The sequence below is a fragment of the Condylura cristata genome, unplaced genomic scaffold (assembly GCF_000260355.1).
Source record: "Condylura cristata isolate star-nosed mole 26May11 unplaced genomic scaffold, ConCri1.0 scaffold00008, whole genome shotgun sequence".
Classification (NCBI taxonomy): Eukaryota; Metazoa; Chordata; class Mammalia; order Eulipotyphla; family Talpidae; genus Condylura; species Condylura cristata.
In genome coordinates, this window is record NW_004567109.1 from 48,457,471 (window position 1) to 48,467,938 (window position 10,468).

The window sequence follows — 10,468 nt, forward strand, 5'->3', positions numbered from 1 at the left end:
TCCCACATGGAAATGCATACCTCAGCCATAGATGTCTTTGTCCTACCCTCAATGATTCTGATGGAGATATTAAAAACTTATTGAATGTCTTTTCACTCCAATATATTCCACATGTTATTATTTCTGACCAAGGGCCTCACTTTCTAGCATAAGAGGTGGAGCAAGGATGTAAGGATGAGTCACAAGATTCAATAGTTATGTCATGTGCTTCATCATCCAGATGCAGTGAGCCTTATGTAACCACAAGTATTTACTACTCAGTAATGGTACCAACTGAAAAGAAACCTTTTAAAATTCAGTAATGAATGTTTATGCCTCTGTTCTTAAGCAACAAACACTATGATGATGTTATTTTTGCCGTATCTGGAGGACATTGGTCTGGGAAGCAAAAATGGGGGTAGGAGTGGCACTCCTCATTATTCCACTTTATGACCCATTAACAAAAGGTTGCTTCCGAACTCTGTGACCGCAACTGTTCATAGTTTAGAGAGTTTAGTCCCAAAGGAAGAAATTTTTCATCAGGGTACACAATAATAGCTCCACTAGACTCCGAGTTGAAACTGCCACCTGGCAAGTTTATATACTCATGATATTTAATATTCAGAAAGGTTACTGTGTGAAATCACTAATTAGGGAAAAGATAGTTTCTCTTGTACATTACAACACAGGAATGATTTGGAGGCTAGTGCATCTGTGAATGTGGCTGAACAGCATTTCAAATGATTAAAAAAAATCAACAGAAAAACTATAGCACTTCAATAAAGGGAAGAACTCTAACGAGAATTCAGACCTTCCAAATACATAAGGATGCTTGAATCACCCACAAAAAGAATTCCGTGAAGCAGTGGATGAAAAACAAATGAAATTTGGACTTGAAGTAAGAGGAAGGAAATTATCAATAGCAATTATGGCCTTACCAGCAGCTATATAAATGAGGCTGTTAGTAATAAACAATAACTCCATCCTTATTCTCTGATGTATATAATTATATTAGGTAATTTTTCATACTCCTTATATTTTTTTCTTTTATTCTACACTTTTATATTAATTTTTGATTGTGGTTAAATTTATATGTGGATTATAGGTTTGCAAGCTATCCAGGTAAGTGTTGTAAATGAATTATAGGGAAAATCACAGAGATGGGAGCAGTGTTTGATAAAGGTATTTTCATGTAGAGAGGAATCATGCATCATATTAACAGGAATTACTCTGTAGTCCCAACTACTTTTCTTTTGAAACTTAGATTTAGGGCAAAGTGTTTATATAGATGACAAGTATTTCCAAGGGGAGACTTTTAGGAATTGTGTAATTTTGGCTTCTAACATCTCTTTTCTGTGCTATCTCATGCTGGAAAAATGAAAAACTTCATTTCCCAGTCTCTTCATATCTAGAGTTCAGTCCTAAATAAAGTATCCTGTGAATCAATGAATGAGAAGCAAATGAAACATGGACTTGAATTAAAAGGAAGGAAATACATTTTGGGAGTCTTAGATTTGGAATTGTGTTATGTGCCAAGACACATAAAACGTGAGGCATTCATTTTGAAGTTAAAGTTTAAAATATAAGTATTAAGGATCGGAATTAGATGAATTCTTACAATGGTGTGCTCCACACTCCCCATTAGAACAAAGAGAGGGTGGTTCCTTAATCTGCAGCTGCCAGGTCAGTACCTTCTAACACTGGTACTGGCAGCTTTGCTACTGACCATCAGTGGCCGCCAATGACATTTAGCAACCAGGGGGCTAAAGGGTTGTGCCTCCTCTTTGAGATTTATTAAATGACTCTGCCTTTTGGTCAAAATACAATCTAACTAAATTTACTGTTAGAAACTATCCCATACCTGTCTCATTCAAACTATGTATTACTACAAAGATGAAGATGCTATGATTGCTTTGTTCAGGGAACTTGAATCTTATATGAGAAACAGCCACTATAATGTACCCAAAAACAATATACTATTACTGAAAGGTACATGGTACAGGAATTTAAGAGAATTACTAATTCTATTCGGTATTATAAAATATTCCAAAATCATTATTATATTTTTTAGTTTGTTGATGATTTTTATTTTTGAGGGGGGGTTATTGAGATAACACTTATTTACAGCATTGTATATGATTTAGAGATATGGCCTTTCCCCATTCAGACCTTGAGCCACAATACTCATTTCCAAGATACCCAGGCTTCCATTAGAGCCCGCCTACTAAGCTCCCATACCACTTTATTCTCCTACCTTCCTTTCCTATCTGGTATCCTCATTTCTACCATCACATTTGTAGGATGTTTTGTTGCAATCTTTATTGAGGTTTACGATAATATCCATGTTCGGCAGAATAAATAAATCACACTAATATATTATCACATCCTCATCAGATATGTGCTACCACATCCTAATCACAACCTGCTATTCTAAGTTTTATTCTCTCTTTTTGAATTTCTGTATTTTAGGACTTCTGACTTCTGATAGGGAGATTAAGCATCCATCTTTCTGAGTCTGGATTCTGGAGTGTGCTCTCTTATGATTGCATATTCTTGGGGTCCTATATTTCTATGTATTATATTTTTTCTGCCCATTTTGCTCACGAAGACTCCCTATTTTATGTTTTTTTTTGTTTGCATTTCTACCAAGTTATCTATCTACTTCTCTATCATTTATCTATTGATTATGGACCTTGTTGATTTTAGCACATACTCAAATCTGGTTTGTAGTGGCTGGGTGTGCAGGATAGGAGGGACTTAAAGGTCTCCAGATATTGATGTGAATGAGTAAGACTGGAACTGGCTGGTTGTTGACACCTGATCTCTAACATTTTGAATGAGAAACTAAGCAGTTTCTGTGCTCCCAGTATGTCTTATAAAGTAAGTACTAGCTCCAAGGAGTGGGAAAAAGGAACAGAGCAGGGCACCTGCTTAGCTGTTATTTTTACTGGGGACCCAGGTGTGGAGAGCACCCAGGTCCTTCCACAAGATTTCCCCATCTTTCAAGGGAGTATGCCTCCACACAACCTCTGCATCACTCTCCCAAAATCCACCAAGTTGGCCATAATGACAGTAGTGTCCCCTACTCCAGACCACAGCCTACAGGTTCCTCTCTCCACCCACCTTTAAGCTGCACAAAGTCAATCCTGCTGAAGTTTGTATTAGTCTCTGATGACCAAGGGATAGCCGATCACTCCCCCAAGTGATACACTGTCTTTTCCAATAGTGCCCCTCTAGCTTGCTACTCCAAAAGCTGCAGCCCATGGCTACCCTGCCCCACTGCCCAGCTTTATCATTTCTGTACCCCTTTACAGGCCCCAATCCACTGCTTTTCAGAGCCTCAAGGTCTGACTTGTTGCCAAGAGGCTCCTGAGGCTCACTGGGTTCTTTGCAGGCAATGGTGGGTCTACATCCCAGTCCCATCCCTGGACTCACTGAGCTCTGCTGGTGGTGCTGTGGTTGAAGGCAGCCACTTGGACCTTCCCCATGCTCTCCGAGATGTGCAAAGGCTTTCTGTGGTGGGTCTGCTTCCATACCCTGTCCCAGACCTTTCAAGATTTATTACAGGACAACCCTGACAGTTGCAAGCTCTAACTTGTAGGGCCATGAGGCTGCTGGGGGTCCCCTCATGCAACGAGGTGGGCTATGTGCTCAGCCCATTGTTCCAGTAGTTACTGGAGACCCCTCCCCTGGACTGAAACACTAGCACATGCTGTAATCACGTGTTCAGGAGTGACTGGCTTTGTTCTGTTGTAAACTAGCTATTAGTATGTAAAGGTATAGAGTCTGATGTAGTCACCACACCACCATCTTGCCCCGCCCCAATGATGAATTCAACAAAGAATTTAAAGTGACAAGGAATGGATGTAGCCTTTCAGTTGGAGGCATGAGAATGCAGTGCTTCAGTAAAGAGTTTGTCAGACACATATGGATGTATGGAGAGTTTATCTATGACTGGAAAGCTGAGAGTGTACAAAGAAAATCGAAAAATATAAGTCTAAAACAGGCTGGAGATCAGATTGCACTGAGAAGTTCAAAGAGAAATGAAAAGATTTTATTTTTTGTTTTTTTCATACACAAAAAAAGTGACAGATCTCAGTTATAGAAATACAAGTGCGAATTGGTGTATAGGTTAACTTAAAGGCTAATTAGGGGACCTCCCTGGTGGCACATGGGTTGAAGACAGCACTATCAAGCTATAGGTAGCCACTGCAACAGGAGCTTGATCCCAGGCCAAGGAGCTAATAACCCACATGCTGCAGCAGACCTTTCCTGCCTGGTCCCCTGCTCCCCTCAGCAGTGTACTTTGTTGATCTGCCTGGTCTGCTCCCCACTCTGTATCTGGTAAATCCTCTCAACCCCTGTACCACTGGGTTCTTGCGTGCATCAGTAATTTTTTTAAAGGTGTACTTTAAAAAATAAATAAAGATTAGTTAGGAGGGTATCATCGTTGGACTCCCAAAGAGTTCAAATTCTCTAAATTCAATGTTTTGTTTTTGTTTTTGTTTTTTTTTGTTTGTTTGCTTGTTTGTTTTAGGCATGATGCTATCAATAGCTGAAATGGGAAATTCAGAGGCCAAGCCGACCCAATAGAACATTTATTGAATTCTGTTGACTTGCTGTACTGGAAGCACCTAAATAACATTTAGCCAGATGTCCCACAGAATTTTAAAGTTTGAAATTAAAATTGAAGCCAAGGTTAAAAATGCAGATTTCAGAGTTATATATTTAGTCATTGGAGATGGTGTCTGTCTGGCATTTTAAGTCATTCCCCCACTGACTGTCACAGTGAACCTTGCACACAGCAATTTTTGCAACAGTTAGAAACCATATCCAAGTAGCTTTTAAAACATTGGAAAGTAATGGAGAAATAGAAGTTAAGAATGAGAAAACTATTTTTTAACTCATTGAGCTGCTCTTGAGGCCTTCTACACAATACTGAATGAGATTTTGATGGAAGTCAGAACCATTTGGATGAATTTTTTTATGGGCAAATTTCCCTCTTTAACAGTTTTTGTCAACAGGTTTTAGCAAACTACAAAAATTAATGAATTTTTAAAGGATTAGAGATACTCAATTTATAAATTAAGAGATCTTCTTCCAATTTTGGTTGGATTAGAGGTTACATTTAGTTTTATTCTATTCTCTCTAGAGAGATCTACTTTCATTCTTTCCCCTGATTTGATGGTATAGACTGGGATCTGACTTCTCATTTGTTCTTTCTTAAGCATTTCAAGGAAAATATATTTGAACAACAACCAAAATTTTGAAGGCTAAATTGTATCTGATGGTATGTTTATCTATGGATTAACAATAGGCATTTAAATAATTTTCCTAAAAGAAATTTGACCTACATAGCTTACTGTGAAAATAAAACAGTTTCAAAATGCGGACTTTTCAATTATTGAAGATTTTGATAGATTATTTTTGTGTGTATCAGTTCAAAAGTTTTTTTTTTTTTATAAAAAATGCTGCCTGTGATAATTTCAATAAAAGTAAATTGCAAAGAAAGGAAAACAGTTAAAAGGAAACACTTGTAAAAATAAGATATAAGATACAAAACATGCTGTGTGTAGTTTTAGTTGTTAGTAAATTCTATCACCTACAAAATACTAACAAGGTACTAAACAGAGGAAACAGAATGGAGGAACAGACTGAATAGAGGAAACAAAAAATCTAGCTACTGGTTGTAATGAAATCAAGGAAATCTTGAGCTGGGACTTTACTAACCCAATCCTCATTTCATTCATGAGAGAATTTAAAGTCACAAAGGTACAGTAACTTGCCATTGTTGTATGTCTCTTGTTATAAGATAGAAGGAATAAGAATTGATCTAGTCTTTTAATGGAAACTTTTAACCCTTTCAGGTCAGATATTAACGCCTTCTCTCTTTTAATACAGATCAAGAAAGTGACAATTAGAAAATTGTGATGGTCAAAATTTAATAATTCTGTATGATTTTTACCTCTCAGCCATAGTTGGAAGTTTCTAAATTAAAAAAAAAAAGTCAATTCCTGAATTTTTTTCTTCTAATATGGGGGGTGGAAACACACAGATTGAATGTTGTGCCTTGTAAGATCTGTTCTTGCAGACATTTCCATGGATTCTAACCTTTGGTGAAGTTGCCTACCCTTAAGAATGAGCACTGAAAGAATCTCACAAAACTTCTGCAAAGAATGCTATATTTTTCCTGTATTCATTTTTTCCAGTATCTGTAGGGTACATACAAAAATACTAGCTTGAGACAAGTGAGTTTCAACACTAGGTTGTAAAACACTTCTCTTGATTATGGCAGGCTTTTTCCACCTGGGATTTAGCAATTGCTACAAAGAAAGCCCCACACAAATATAATTTGTAATAAATTAAGATGCTGTTAGCTGATCTGTTTATGCTCTTAAGTATGCAGTATTCAAAATTCATAGATATACTGTTTGTATATAATCACCAGTTTTCTTTTAATTTTAAAGAATTATGATTTTTATAATGCCATCAAATTTCTTAGATATAAAAAACAATTAGCTGTTTAATTTGGTTTCAAAGTATCATGGAATTACTGAAACATCAAAAATATTAGCTAGAAAGTCAGAACCACACAGGTGCCATTTTCTGTAATATGAGAAGATCAAGTCTTTGTCCACAAGTTAAGAAATGACCAAATTTCTTTTGTTCAGTTAGATTTGCTTCATTTTACTGGAGCAAGATGGTGATAAAGACCCTGGGCTCATTATGCCACATACTCAGAGCTAGTTTGCAGAGGAACAAATCCAAAATACCTGGAAGAAATACAGAAGACTATTGTACACACTAAGAACAACATCCAGAGGAAAGGGACACCAGCAAACAGAGGAGAGATCAAATAAGCAGCCAGCCTATGCAGATGGGGTGAGTCCAGCAACCCAGCCAGCTCAAAAAACAGCAAAATAGAAATGGTAAGGCCCAAGCAAAGCAATCTATCACAGACTTTCATGAGTCTTAAGGGTGGCCTTGGAAGATGCTAGCATGGCCTCAATGTTCTCTCTGACAGTAGTCTTCCCAATGGCGCATGATCATGGGACCACCCCCAGTTGATACCCAGTGACATTAATATAGCCCCAGTGAGTACCAAGAGTGGGTGTGAGTGTGAAAATACCCCCAGTGGATGCACTATTGATATCAATTTGCTCCCTGAAGGAGCAACAGGTTGAAGCCACCTCTAGTGGATATGTAAACAGAGAGACACAAAATAAATAATGGAGAGATGAAAAAACACAACAAATGGAAACCTGAGTCTTCAGGGTAATACTACAACACAAAGAGAGAACAAATTTCTAGACCCTAATCATAAGGAGAGAAGACTTGTTCTTCCTATTGTATATAGAATTCAAAATTGCCATGACAGTAACAGAAACTGGTAAGATTCAAGTTCTGATGCCCTGGAGAGTTAATTTAATAAAAATTTTTTTCTGTGAAATTTTAAACTTAAGAATATGTATTATTTTGATCAATAATTTATCCTGTGATACTCATTATGAGAAGTGTTAATAAATAAAAGATAGCTTTAAGATCATATTTGCATTTGTTTACATTCAAATTAACTACATTAAAAATATTTTTTCCATTGAACACTATCTAGAAATTTCTTATTTGAAGATGCTATTTTAGAAACTTTTATTATACTAATACCCAATTTTGAGTGTCAAATTATTCATTCCATTAATCTTTGTGAGAAATTTTATTTAGAAGTCAACTAAATTGAAGTTACTAGTATTCTAAAAACAAATTCATTACTTAAACTTGTTTTTCAATAAACAATGGTATAATACTATTTTAAGAAATTAACTTTCAAAGGCCTAATGTCACTATATTAAGTTTGCAAAATGGTTAAGATTGAAGACTATTCAAAAGAAAAGCATCAATAAAAGCTAAATAGAATATTGTAGCAGTGGTAATGCATTCAAAAGATTATACATCGTGATAAGTGGGATTTAAACCAAGAACATAAAGGTGGTTCAACATCCAAGCATCAGTCTCAGTAATTCAGCATGTTAATTAATAAAGGGAAAGAAAAATATATAATCATACCAATAGCCAAGAAGAAAACATTTGAAAAGATTCAACATCCATTTTAATAAAATCCCTAGAAAAATAGGCTAAATTTGTGAATATATTTCAACATAATAGAAGCCATACATGACAAATCCACAGTTAAAACCACTCAAATGACCAAAATCAAAGTTTTCCCACTAAAATCTGGTACAAGACAAGCGTGTCCACTCTAACAACTATTTTCAACATAGTGTTGAAAGCCCTATCTGTAATTAGAGAAGCACTGAGGCAATAGAATAGCAACAGTCAACAGAATTCAGCTTGGGAAAGAAAGATTATTTGTAAGTTACATAATAATAATAATAATAATAATAACAACAACAACAACAATAATAATAGAGAGAACCCTGAAGATTCCACTGAAGAAATAATTCAAAGAATAAATCAGTTCAGCAAATTGGCAGGTTCCAAAATCAAAACAGAAAAAAACAATTATTTTTCTATATGCAAGCAATGCATAGAAAAGGACGATATTTGATAAGCAATTACATTTACAATTGTGCCAAAAAAAACCCTAGGATTAAACAAAGGTGGTAAAGAATTTATGCAAGAAAAATAAGATGTTAAAGGAAACAACAAGACACAAAGGAAAAGATACCTCCTCTGCTCACGAAGTAGAATAATTAATATTGTGCAAATAGCTATCCTACACAAAATAATATATAGATTTAATTCAATTCCTATAAGTGTTTTAATGGCATTATGCAAATAAATATAACTAACATTAATAAAATTTATAAGGAATCACAAAAAAGCCTAATAGCCAGAGCAAACCAGATAACAGAAGACTGCATCATATTTTCATAATTCAAACTACACTATAAAGTTATAATAATCAAAATTGTATGGTATTAACATAAAAGCAAGATATAAAACAATAGAATTGAATTGAGAGCACAGAAATAACAGTTATATGATCAGGTAATCTAAGACAAAAATGCCAAGATTATATCTGGCGCATGATATCCTCCTAATAGTGTTAGGATTTAGTGATGGGAAACTCAAGGGGACTGCAACTGAGATAGAAAAATCGACAAAAGTATGAAAAAATAAACTATTATAAATTTTTAAATGGTGTTAGGAAAATTGGACAATCACATTAAAATGGATGAAATAATTGGATGTCAGATCTGAAGCTATAAATATATAGAATATATATTGTCAAAACGCTTCACAATATAGGCTTCAGGAATGTGTTGTGCATTCATCTACAGAAGAATGGAAAACAAAAGAATAAAACAAATGGAGCTGTATTTAAAAAGCTTCTGCACAGTGAAAGAAAAAAAAAATCACTAAAACATGAACTATTGGACCAGAGAAAATATTTACAAACCATATGGCTCATCAGGAGTTAATATCAAAGATCTACAAACTACTCATACAACACAATGAAAACAATCCAATCAAAAAAAAAAAAAAATGGGCAGTTCTCTCAAGAAGACAGTCACCAACAGGTACATGAAAAAATATTCATCATCAATTATTGAAAAAGAAATCCAAATCAAAACTATAATGAGGCACCAACCTCATGCAAGTGAGAAAAAAATTTAATTTGCTGAGGAGTCAGATATATTTACTATTCTTGGACCAGAAAGAACAAGTCCTGGAGAGGATGTGGAAAATACTGGTGTGCATGTCAACAAATTCTATGCTATAGCTACCATGTATGGTATCTCTCATATATCCCAGAAATCCATTAACTTGGATCCTGCTACCCTGCCCCTACTCCATTATACAGCTACTACTATCCTAAATCTTTCCCATATAGCAGCTTTACCCAAATATGTTTCTTTATTAAGGTTCTCTATATATTTAGATAATACAACTCATGTAGTTAAGTGACCTCCAATAATCCAAAGGATATATTTATTTAAAAGGATAAATTTTATTTTTAGATGTTCATGTAATCTCATACAAAATATTTTTGCTAAATTTTAAAAATTTCTGAAGTCAGTAACATTAGCTTTGCAACTGCAAGACTACTTTAAAACATCTGATACTCACTAAAATTCTGGATAATGGTATTAGAAAAATAAGTAATAACTCCTTAGCCATTCTAATCTGAGTTTAGGACATAGGAAGCATTAATTTTTCTTTAGTTTCAAATACCTGCCAACTCTTCAGATAATTCTTGAAACATATCACCTATAAATTGTCTCAGACCACACTGAGAATATTTTCATACTGGCATGACATGCCATACATACTTGTAAATACTTGTGTATTTCTTATTTTTTTTAAGGTTTATTTATTTGTGCATACAGTACTGGGGTACAGGCCAGAGATGCAGGGGTGGTGAGAGGATTCACCAGAGAGAGTGGGGAGCAGAACAGGTAGATCAATGAGTACACTGCTGAGGGGAGCAGTGGGCGGGTCAGGAGAGGTCTGCCACGCCATGTGGTCA